This window comes from Mandrillus leucophaeus, unplaced genomic scaffold, assembly GCF_000951045.1.
Source record: "Mandrillus leucophaeus isolate KB7577 unplaced genomic scaffold, Mleu.le_1.0 Scaffold344, whole genome shotgun sequence".
NCBI lineage: Eukaryota > Metazoa > Chordata > Mammalia > Primates > Cercopithecidae > Mandrillus > Mandrillus leucophaeus.
Window position 1 is genome coordinate 3,566,746 of NW_012103632.1, and position 12,445 is coordinate 3,579,190.

At 35.0% G+C, this 12,445-nt stretch overlaps 1 pseudogene; it reads right to left on the reverse strand.

Annotated features, from left to right (window-relative positions):
• Positions 1 to 6,360: 6,360 nt before the first annotated feature.
• On the reverse strand, positions 6,361 to 10,345 carry LOC105545957 (annotated as a pseudogene).
• Between the last annotated feature and the right edge of the window lie 2,100 nt (positions 10,346 to 12,445).

Below are 12,445 nucleotides of genomic sequence, written 5' to 3' on the forward strand. Positions count from 1 at the left end.
TGGCCATTTTCACAATATTCATTCTTCCTATCCATGAGCATGGTATGTTCTTACATTTGTTTGTGTTCTCTTTTATTTCACTGAGCAGTGGTTTGTAGTTCTCCTTGAAGAAGTCTGATTTTTAAAATAATATTAAATTAAGAAACAATAAATACATGTAAATGATTTGGAAATTATGCTTAGTCTAGGGAGCTCTTTTATGTCTCATTTATTTTGTTTTGTATCTACAAAAACTTACTTCTATGTAGCAAATGATATAGAAATAAGTTTTGTAGATAAAAAACAAACTCATGCACTAGCAATAATTTTGTCATATTTTCTCTACATATGTAATATTCACACACACATATATATAGCAACCATTTTATCATGCTTCATATTAATGCTCAAGAAACAAATTTTAAAATTATAAATTAAATTGCATTTTTCCAAGAGGAAGAAATCTGAAGTTTTATTCTAAAAATAAAGTATGCAAATGTTATTAGAGAAAAATGACTTTTTAAATGAGACTCATTGCCTTGAAGATGAGATTGAAAATGTCTTTAATTTTAGCACCAGCACTTGAAGGGACAGTGTGATATTTGCTTTGAACACTTAAGGCTAAAATTGTGGTTTCTTCGCTCACAACCAATTAGATGAATATGAATTTTTAAATGAAGAATTTAAAAAAACAGCTCCATAATTTCAAAAAGTTTTAGCATCAATAGCAATGCTAAAATATGAGGTTCATTTTTCTTTTCAATCAATAATCATAATGCTAATATAACTGTTCTTAAATCATATAGTATAAATAAAGGACTGAGGGACTGGGAATATACCAGTCTATATCTATCTATACATATGTAGATACATATTTATACAGTTTATATCTCTCTATATATAGTTATATCTGATACAGTTAATTGACTATCTCCTATTGACAGTAATACTAAAATATGCAATATCCTGTTAAATCTTTTATGTTTTGCCACACTTGGGGAAAATGTTCTACTATATGTTCCATCTATGTAATTTGATTATATGGAAATATTTAATTAAAATAAAACATTTAAATATTGTGTGTGTGTGTGTGTGTGTGTAACAGTTTATAAGCGCACATCTTAATGACTTCCAGGAATTGAACAGAGTTGTATAAACAGCACACAGATCAAGAAAAAAAGTCTTAACAGTACTCTTCACTCTTCTAAGTCACCATAGACCATAAGCCACTCTGCATCCTTCAATTATAGCTTTAACATACATTCCTGATATTTTCAGGTTGCAAATTTGTCTTTATCACTTGACTAAAGAGGAATATGGAAGCAAAATGATTGAGTGTCACTCCGACTTCAAATTGCTAAGTTCAGACCCTGGATCTGACATTTAAAATTTGTTGACCTAGGACATGTTATCAGACCTAGGACATGTTATCTCAGTTTTTCCATCTGTAAAAATGAGAAATTTTAACTCTAATCTCATAGGTCTATTGTGACTATTAAGTAGATTAATGCAACTAAAGCTCTTATAATTATGTCTTAAGTAAGTTTAATAAATATTAGTTCTTAATTATCTTTATCGTGTGGTAGAGCTCTGTCCAGGATAGAATGTGTTACATTTATGCCACATCATTATATGTGAACAAAACCTTATTTTATTCTACTATAAGACTGCTATGGATTTTTTCCTTCAGTTTTTCTTTTTGTAATGATCAAGGGCTTTATTACCTGTTTATATGCTATTACATTGCAGCCGAAATTCTAGAATCCTAAAAAGTATTTTGTCCTTTTCTCTCTGTTTACATTGCCAAGCACACAGAGGACATTAGTTCATTTCAGTTAACTCTTTTTTATTTCTTCAAATGTGGTCTTTGGGAATCTCCTCTACCACTGAGAATGATGCACTTCAAAGAATTGTCTTCTATGCTTTCTGTTGTCAAAGTAATTGTTTTTGTTCATCAATCTGCTTCTCTAGTCAGGGGCTGATAACCTTGTTTAAATACTGAATGCATAGTTTATCAGTTATAAAGGAGAAATTTGCCTTAAAACAGTATAAATCTTGATAGGGCAGGAGACAATGTGTAATTGAAATTTTAAGCAAGACTCATCAGCAAGACTCATCAAGACTCATGAGAGTCATACCTATGTCAGGAAGTCAAGAAAAGATGAATGTCAGGATAATCAGTATGAAATATGTTTAAAACCTGGAGTGAGAAACATGGATTTGATTTAGAAATTTGGACATGGAAATAGCTTTCTTTAACAAATGTTTCGTGTGCCGACATCACTTGTATACATCTTTCATTCAGAAAATATAGAAGACTTTAGGTTTTGAGTTAAAGATGTGAGTGTCTTATATCTGTCTTCCAGAAAAGTTTCACTGTTTAGTAGAATAGATACAGCTAGTTTAACCCCATCAAACCAATAAGAAAATATGAATTTAATACCAAACAATGTAAGTGTTTATGATTGTATCATAAAGGTCTTAGATTAGACAATGACCAAGCAGACATTTAAAATAATCCTATATGAGGGGTTTTTCAATTTCAATTTTTATATCTCTATTATTTACATGCATAAAATATAGATTCCTTGTCAATAACAGTTTTACAGATAATTCATTTATTCTCATGAAAGCTACTCACTGGTTTCCTCTGAGAAGACTAATAATAAACCTCATTATTTTTAAAATAAAAGAATTGATTAAACATAATACAGTTGTTGATTTTAAAAATCCATTTGTGCAGAAACATTTAGCTGAAAATAAAATCATATATTCTGTCATATTCCAATGATCATAGGGATATATAACTAGAATGAATTGCCCTCTCATTTAAAAAGAGAATGATTAGATATTCTTTCCCATAAGTAATTCTGTAATATTAAATGTGTTGGTATAAAGAGCTGGTATAGAGCTGAGAGGAAACTATTACTAGTATCCTAACAACAACAACAAAGAAAACTATTACCTGTATCTTTATGTGCTAAATGTGTCTATGTTAGTGAAGCTAACTTTCCAGTCAGCACAGCAAAAATGATTATTTTATATTGCCCCTTCAAAGTTGTCAACAATATATATATATATGCTGACCTCATCAAGTTGTCTAGGTCCAATATATTGGAAACTCCTCTATAAGTTTAAAGGCAGGATTTTTAATAATTATTTGATTTTATTTTTCCCTAGAACTCTTAATTTAATGCCAAACAATGTAAGTGTTTATGATTGTATCATAAAGGTCTTAGAGCAGACAATGACGACGCAGACATTTAAAATAATCCTATATGAGGGCTTCACCAAGTAACAGGCTGACTTTTGGAATAACAACTCTTTCCCAGTCTGTAAACGTTTCCAGAAGACAGAATTTATTAAATATCATGGTTTCAGGATGTTTCCACCCCAGAATTCTAAACCAGTCACAGAATCATTTCTTCTAAGGTCTTGATTAGAATCAAACAATATATAGAAACATGTAACAGAATCAAAATAGTACATAATGTTTTTTTCTTCTCTTGCTCAATACAATTCCCTCTTTTCTCCCAAAGAGTTTGCCGCTCAAAGTTGTATGAGTGCAGTCAGCCCTCCATATCCATGAGTTCTACATCCATGTAGAACTGCCAATAAAAAATATTCAGAAAAAAATTCCACAAAGTTCCAAAAAAGCAAAACTGAAATTTGCCAAACACCAAGCACTATGTTGAATCCATGCAAATGAAGTGATGTGTAGGTATTTTCTTAGGTATAAGTAATCTTCAGATAATTTAAAGTACACAGGAGGATGTATGTAGGTTATATGCAAATACCATATAACCCATTTTATATAATGGGACTTGAGCACCCATGGATTTTGATATCCAGTGGGGTTCCTGGAACCAATCCCCGATGGATACCAAGGGATGACTGTATTGCCCTTTCCAAGAAAGCATCTATCAGCTCTGATTTGTGACTCAGAATAAGGAATTCTTTATTCATAAAACAATATAGTAAGTATTCTGAGCTAACTGTTCTCAGTCATCAACAAATTAAACTTGGCCACATGTGGTGGCTCATGCCTGTAATCCCAGCACTTTCAGGAGGGCTGCTTGAGCCTAGGAGTTTGAGACCAGCCTGAGCAACCAATGAGACCCCATTGCAAAAAAAAAAAAAAAAAAAGAGCCAGCCCCAGCTACTTGGGAGGCTGAGGTAGGAGGATTGCTTGAGGCCTGGGAGGTCAGGGTTTCAGTGAGCTGTGATTGTACACTGCACTCCAGCTTGGGCAACAAAGCAAGACCCTATCTCAGGAAAACAAATTAAACTTGTTTGACTCTATGTTTGACTTTGCTTTAATCAAGATTCTGTTTGCAAAATCCAAACGCTGTTTTTAAAACTCCTTACAATTTCCATTATGACTTGGAGAGGACAGAGGGAAGGGGGAAGAGTCGGCTTGTCTTGTGGAAGGAGATTCTGAAAGGGGCAGTTAATTACTTTGAAGTCATTAAGTAGAAAAACAAATGTTCTTTGTTTTGATAATTAAAACCCTTGTAGATAAAGACCAGAAGATTCTGGTCCTCAAATTATATTATAATATTGTTTTCAATACATTCAGAATTTATATTACTCTTGAATTTCTTTTCCCTGAGATTGGGTTCACAGTTTGGTAGAGATACTTTAAAGAGGTAGTTAGCCATAAAATCCCTAGAAGAAAACTTAGGTAATACCATTCAGGACATAGGCATGGGCAGGGACTTCATGTCTAAAACACCAAAAGCAACGGCAACAAAAGCCAAAATTGACAAATGGGATCTAATTAAACTAAAGAATTTCTGCACAGCAAAGGAAACTACCATCAGAGTGAACAGGCAACCTACAGAATGGGAGAAAATTTTTGCAATCTACTCATCTGACAAAGGACTAATATCCAGAACCTACAAAGAACTCAATCAAATTTACAAGAAAAAACAAACAACTCCATCAAAAAGTGGGCAAAGGATATGAACAGACACTTCTCAAAAGAAGACATTCATACAGCCAACAGATACATGAAAAAATGCTAATCATCACTGGCCATCAGAGAAATGCAAATCAAAACCACTGTGAGATACCGTCTCACACCAGTTAGAATGACAATCATTAAAAAATCAGGAAACAACAGGTGCTGGAGAGGATGTGGAGAAATAGGAACACTTTTACACTGTTGGTGGGATTGTAAACTAGTTCAACCATGTGGAAAACAGTGTGGCGATTCCTCAAGGATCTAGAACTAGAAATATCATTTGACCCAGCCATCCCATTACTGGGTATACACCCAAAGAATTATAAATCATGCTGCTATAAAGACACATGCACACGTATGTTTATTGTGGCACTATTCACAATAGCAAAGACTTGGAATCAACCCAGATGTCCATCAGTGACAGACTGGATTAAGAAAATGTGGCACATATACACTGTGGAATACTATGCAGCCATAAAAAAGGATGAGTTTGTGTCCTTTGTAGGGACATGGATGCAGCTGGAAACCGTCATTCTCAGCAAACTATCGCAAGAACAGAAAACCAAATACTGCATGTTCTCACTCATAGGTGGGAATTGAACAATGAGATCACTTGGACACAGGAAGGGGAACATCACACACCGGGTCCTATTGTGGGGACAGGGCAGCAGGGAGGGATAGCATTAGGAGATACACCTAATGTAAATGACGAGTTAATGGGTGCAGCACACCAACATGGCACATGTATACATATGTAACAAACCTGCACGTTGTGCACATGTACCCTAGAACTTAAAGTATAATTTAAAAGAAAAAAGAAAAGAAAAGAGAAAAAGAAAGAAAAGAAAAAAAAAGAAAAGAAAAAAAGGATAAATTAAATAACAAAAAAGAAAAAGAAAAAGAAAAAAAGAGGTAGTTAGTTGGGGCAAAGAGGAAACAATGTTTATGTCTAACAGCACCTGGGAAAATATGTCACAACTGTCATTTTGATCTCAGCATCTATCTCTCTCCCTTGAATCTGCAAATATTATAGAAGATGATCGTTTACCTTTTTATTCTTATCTGATTTATTCTTATCTTATCTCTCTCCTATTACATCCACCCCAGTATTATTATCACTAATCATAAAAATGAATTGCCCTTCCAAAGAAATCTATAAAGCAAACCTTCAATGTCAGGTTGTTTAGATTTAGAAGAGAAGGACTCAAGTGAGTTCACTTTTCTTCATACAATTATTAGGGAAAACAAGCAAAATTTCCAGTAACCCCAAACACTGCCTTTTCTCCCTGTATCTAGTTAATTCCTATCAACTCTTTAGTTGACTCTAAGGACTGGCTCTAGGAGATCCTGACACCTAAAACACAGGTACAGATAAACCTGCATAAACGTTTTGGTCCAGGTCTTGGCCTCCAGTCTTATGATGGGCTGGTGGAATATTACTTCATCAGATGCTCATGACAGGGATTGCAAACTCGCTCAGGCTACATAGTTGAAGGAAGAGGCAGTTCATTTGTCGAACAGGCATGACAGAAGGTTCCTCTGCAGTTCCTCTGACATCTTCCTGGCGTAGCTGACACACCTGTGGTTTCTCAGCGAGCAGCAGCTGATCCTGTTCATCCATAGGGTGGGGTTGCAGTCTGTGACTTTCTTCCAGAGGCATTTTTAGTTTAACATTTTCCTTTTGCATTTTGTGCTTCCCATCCATCTTGGATTCTGGCTTCTGGGAACCCTTTCCTGGGATGTTCCTGTTGTTTCATAATCTTCTTTCGTTTTCCTGATTTAGTTCTTACTCAGGCTGGTTCCACTGCCTGGTGAGCTCCTCGACTTCGAGCTGCAGACTGTTGATTTTGTCTTCAAAGTCCTGTTTGAAGAGCCGGTTGTTCAACTCAGCAGACTGACAGTTTCGCTCAGCCTGATGCCATTTTTGTTCAAGTTGTTTAATGATAGCAGTCATCTGATTAGTCTTCTGTTCCAAGCTACTGTTTAGTTCACTTTTCTGTTTTACTCCTAAGTCTGAACTCTGCAGCTTAAAGGCAAGTTCGTGCCTGAGGGGCCTGAGAGCATCTAGCTGCTGCTGAAGGGATACCAGGGCATCCTGCTTCTCACAGACATCCTTCTGTAGCATCTTCATATCTCCTGCCTCATGCTGATCTGTATCTCCAGTTCTTTTTCAACATCCAATGGTAATTGTGTCTCTTCTTTTAAATGGTTTCTTGCTTCACTTGGTGCTTGCCCTTCTGCAATTCTGTCTTGCTTGGGACCCTTCCAACTGGATTCCAGTATATAGGAACTTTCCTCTTTAACTCATTACATTTGTTCTTGTAAGGTAGTAATCCTGCTGTTTGCAACCTCAAGCTCCTCTGTCAGTTTAGTGTTGGATTTTTCTAATGCATCTACTTTTGCCTGAAGGTTGTTTACAGTAGCATTCAAATGCCTGTTCAGTTCTTGTACAAAGTTCTTCTGGTCCAGAATCGCAGTAATCTGACTGTCTCCTTCACTACTTTTACTGCTGTTTCTGTTCTTGAAATACATTGAAAAGTGTATAACTCCAACCTGAGAGTCCAAGTCTTCCCCTTTCACACTGAAATTGGCATCAATGACATTCAGACCCACCAACAGACCATCAATTATGGCTCCTTCTTCTTCCATCATAAGGGCACTGGGTTCGTAGAATTCACTGAGAAGTTATTTCTTATTGATCAAAGCTTTCATATATTTGAAAGTTTCTTTTGCATTAATGCCAAACAAAGCCAAGCTCTTCCTCTACCTACTGGCGTCTTCAGTCCTGGAAGATTTTTAACACTTGCTGTTATCTCTGCGGCTCCTGGAACAGGCTTTTCTACCAGTTCTAGATCCCCCCAGAAGGCTTTATTTTGTCAAAGAAAAGTTTTTTTCTTTTTTTTCTTTTTTCTTTTTTTTTTTTTTTAAGTTTTCAAGCCCTGTTTCAGAGAGTGCTCCATCACTACAAAGAATTGCTGAAGAGGTGCATAGTCAGAGTCAAGAGTCCTCTCCAGGTTCAGAGCTGATTCAACCAAGCCCTTGATACTCAGCTTGGCCGTGTTCATGAGGTTCATGTGTTCCTTAGCCACGAGATAATTAGGATGGTGCTCCCGCTGCCGCCGCAGCGCCGCTGCTCAGCAGCAGCAAGGGTAGCCGGGAGCCGGCGACAGCAGGGTCCCCCTGGAGCGCTGCTGCTCAGCGGCGGGCGCACTCCGAAGCCAGCTTCTCCACCTCCTGGGTAGAGCAGGAAGAAGGGGGCGGCCACTGGCAAGTCAGCCTCCGACTGCCCGGCGCGGGAGGCCGGCGGCGGCCGCTTCTCGCCCTCACCTATAAGCAGTTTTATAAGCTTTCTGAGACCAGAAAAAAGAAAAAGAAAAAGAAAATCAGTCTCATTATGTTATATGCGTACAATTTTTTTTTAAACCAAAAACTCATTATGGACAAAACAAAATACTACCGCCCCACTCCAAATTATCTCTGCATCATGCTCACAACCTCAGCACAAAGTTCAATAGAGGTTTATTGGATATGTTGGCTTCAATCATTGAGTGCCGTAATGATGAAATTTCGTCAGTTTTTGTAAACATTCTCTGAGGCCAGATAAAACTCAGGCTGTTCTGAGGGTTACACTAATTTTGAGAAAGGCTTGCAGTGAGGATGCCTTTTTTTGTCTACCTCAGAAAAAAACATATAGGTTTAAAATCCAGAGTTCTTTGTTAATGTCACACATCTAAAACCTAGATACCAACCTGTGTATACAGGATAATTACTTTATCGCTATGGTAATTAATATTTAATATTTTAGAATATTAGGAAAATTTAGAAAGTTTTGCTACTGCTGTTTGCCTTCATTAGGAAATGCTTAAACAATAAATTGATAAAAGCTGATGGTTAAAAAATTAATCTGTGACATTAAATTTTATTTCCAATTATGTTTTATGGGAATTGTATTCTATTTTTTGTCTTTTTAACCACAGTTTTTATTATCCTATATATAAACCTATATTTAATATCATATATATGTCTTTGACATTTGAGAGATCCCTATTTTTATGAAATAATCAGCTTTGTAAATATTTCTTATTCTATTTTAAATACTTGGTTCTAAATTACATGAAATGCCAGTTTTCAGTATGATTTTGTGGACAATTAGACACACCAAAAAGTCACCACCACAGAATTATTGTTTAGTGAGAGGCCTTAAGCATGGAAATTGTTAAAGTAAACTTCTCTAACCACAATGGTTGAATGACTTTTTCACAGTGGTAATGGAACTATTTGGGTCACTTTCAGAAAAAGAAAAAATATATATATAGTTATGTTACTGCAATTGCAATACATCACTGTGTTATTAAAAATGGGAATTATATTTTTACTATTTTTTTGCCTTGCTTTGCCCACCCTCACAAAACAAGGTCCTACTAATTTAGCAAGAAAGTTGACAAGTTACATTTTAATCTGATGCAAAAAAATTTAGACTATTCAGGTATTATTTTTAATTCAAAAAACAAAGAATATGCGTGTCTTCCTCACTTTGTGAGATTGAGATAGCATTGAAAATTGTCAAATAATTTTTATGTAAAGTGGCAAATTTTAAAAAACAAATGTATTGAAATGCTTTCAAAGCAGTATTTTAAACAGATTTTGAATGCGTTGCCATACATTGTGATTTACATAAGTAAATCTCACCAAAAACATTGATTAATATACTTACCACTTTCATTTTAGTGATGAAAAACATTTGGATTCCTCCACCTGGCCTCTAAGAGTGCCATCCAATTCAAAAGGGAATTTTTAATAATTAACCATTCCCAAATCTTTAAATGCTTGATGCATTGTAAACCCTTATGCTTACAGAATTTCAGAAGAGGAAGGGAACCTGTAAGTTAGTAGAAAAGAAGGTTAAGTTTCATGGTTACTAAAAATATTTGAGAGAGATGGATTAATATGCAGTATACATTTCCTGACAGAATTAATTATAACAATTTTTTAAGGATATTAAATATGAAGGTGTTAAACAGTGGGAAAAGAAGTAGCTTTTCCAAGAAAAAAAAAAATGATGCTTATGTTGGACAGGGTGGGCAGGGAGAAATTCAGATTCTGTCAAAAACGTAGGTACAATATAAAAAGCACATACACAAAATTTAGTTTGGTCTTTGGATTTATTTTCTTTTCTAGTTTTAGCAACTGAAGTCCAGTGTTGTTTCAGTGACTGGGCATGATTATACTTATTCACGTCTTTCCCAAAAATGTATGCATCAATTTTCTGTCTTCACACCACTTATATTTTATATCTATGTTATCATATTTGGCAGAAAATTACTCTTCTCTACATAGGCATTACAGCATTTTACATCATTCTAATTAGGCATATATTATGACATACCTGGTATAGCACATCCTGGTACTATTGGTAACAAAGGAAAATTTTGCTGAGGAAGTAAGATGAGAATCATAGAAGCTTTGATTATCAGATGCTGAGGACAGCTGTGGTATTAAAAGCTAATAGTTTGAAAACAATAATCTACTGAAAAAAATGATGGTACGGAATGACCATATGCATGCTATGTAAAAAGAAAGCATATACAGGTGCGCGCGCGCGCGCACACACACACACACACACACACACACACACACACAAGCTACAGAAACAGAGGCATATTTGTGTAATACACCTCAGTTTTTCTTTAACATAGTTGATTTTTCTTTTTTCCCCCAGTGCTTCTGACAAGTTCAGTACATTGTATAGTTTCCAACCTTCAGAGTTCTTGCTAAGATTACGTTTTACTGAGATTAAGAAAAGTGTTTTTTGTGCTAATGTTGTTTACACTAGAAAAAGCATGAAGGTGTTTTGAGAGATTGTCAAACTCAGCCACCGCTCAATAAACATAAAATTTAATCAAAATCAGTGTACTTCCTAGGAAAACCCAGCTTTAAAGTGAGCTGCCTACTCTGCTTTTGCAAAAAGCAGAAATACACAAACACACACACCCCTACCCATTCCCACCACACAAATACTCCTGGACAAAAGTCTTTCACTAAACTTTACCTATACAGAAGTTCGAGATGCAACCATGATACAAGGAAAATTGAATCTGAATTTCAAATTTAATTTTCCCTGAATGTGCACATGGAGTGTGTATGTGTGTATGAAATAATTATATGTTGCTATTCTCAACTGATTATAATGCTATTACATAATCAATTTTACATTGCGAACATTATTTTTTCTTAAATTGACAGACAAAAGAATGTCTGTTCACTGTGTATAACATGATATTTTGGAGTATCAATATACATTGTGGAATGATTCAATCTATATAATTAACGTATGCATTACCTCACATAGATACCATTTTTGTGGTGGGAACACTTTATGTCCACTCTAAGCATTTTTTAATAATACACTATATTATTAACTACATTACTACGTTGTACAATAGATCTTCTGAACTTTTTTCTCTTCTCTAACTGGAATTTTGTATCCATTGGCCAACATTTCCCCAACAACCACCCCTACCAACCCAGTCCCTGGTATCACTCTCCTGTTCTCTACTTCTGTGAGATTAACTTTTTTTAGATTCCACATATGAATTAGATAATGCAGTATTTGTCTTTCTGTGCCTGGCTTATTTCCCTTAGCATAATGTCCTTTAGGTTTATCCAGACTGTCCTTCTTTTGATAGCTGAATAGTATTCCAGTGTATACATATAAATCTTTTCTTTTTTCATTAATCTGTTGATAGACACTTAGGTTGACTCTATATCTTGGTTATTGTGAATAATACTAAAACAAACAGCAGTGCAAATATTGCTTCAACAGACTGATTTCATTTCCTTTGGATGTATACCCAATAGTGGGAATGCTGGATCATGTGATGGTCCTATATTTAATTTTTTGAGAAAGGTCCATATTGTTTCCATAATGGCTGTACATTCCCACCAACAATGGGCAAATGTTTCCTTTTCTTTACTTCCTTGCTAACACTTAGCTCTTGTATTTGGTCATAGCCATTCTAACAGGTGCTTGGTCATATCTCACTGTGGTTTGTATTTGCATTTTCCTGATGATCAATGATGTTGAACATTATTTTTCATGTACCTGATTGCTACTTGAATGTTGTCTTCTGAGAAATGCCTATTCAAGTCCTTTGTCCAGTTTTTAATTGAGTTATTTATTCTTTTGCTATTGAGTTGTTTCAGTTCCTTCTATATTATGTATATTAACCCCTTATTAAATGTATAGTTTGCAAGTATTTTCCCTATTTAGTAGGTTGTCTCTTTATTCTGTTGATTGTTTCCTTTGTTGTGAGGAAGCTTTTTAGTTTGATGTAATCCCATTTATCTACTTTTGCTAGCGTTGACTGTGCTTTTTTTTTTTTTCTTTTTTTTTTTTTTTTTTTTTATGTAATGGAGATTTTTCTCTAGTTTTTTCTATTAGTTTCATAGTTTTGGGTCTTACATTTAAGTCTTTAATTCTTTTTGAGTTTATTTTGGTAT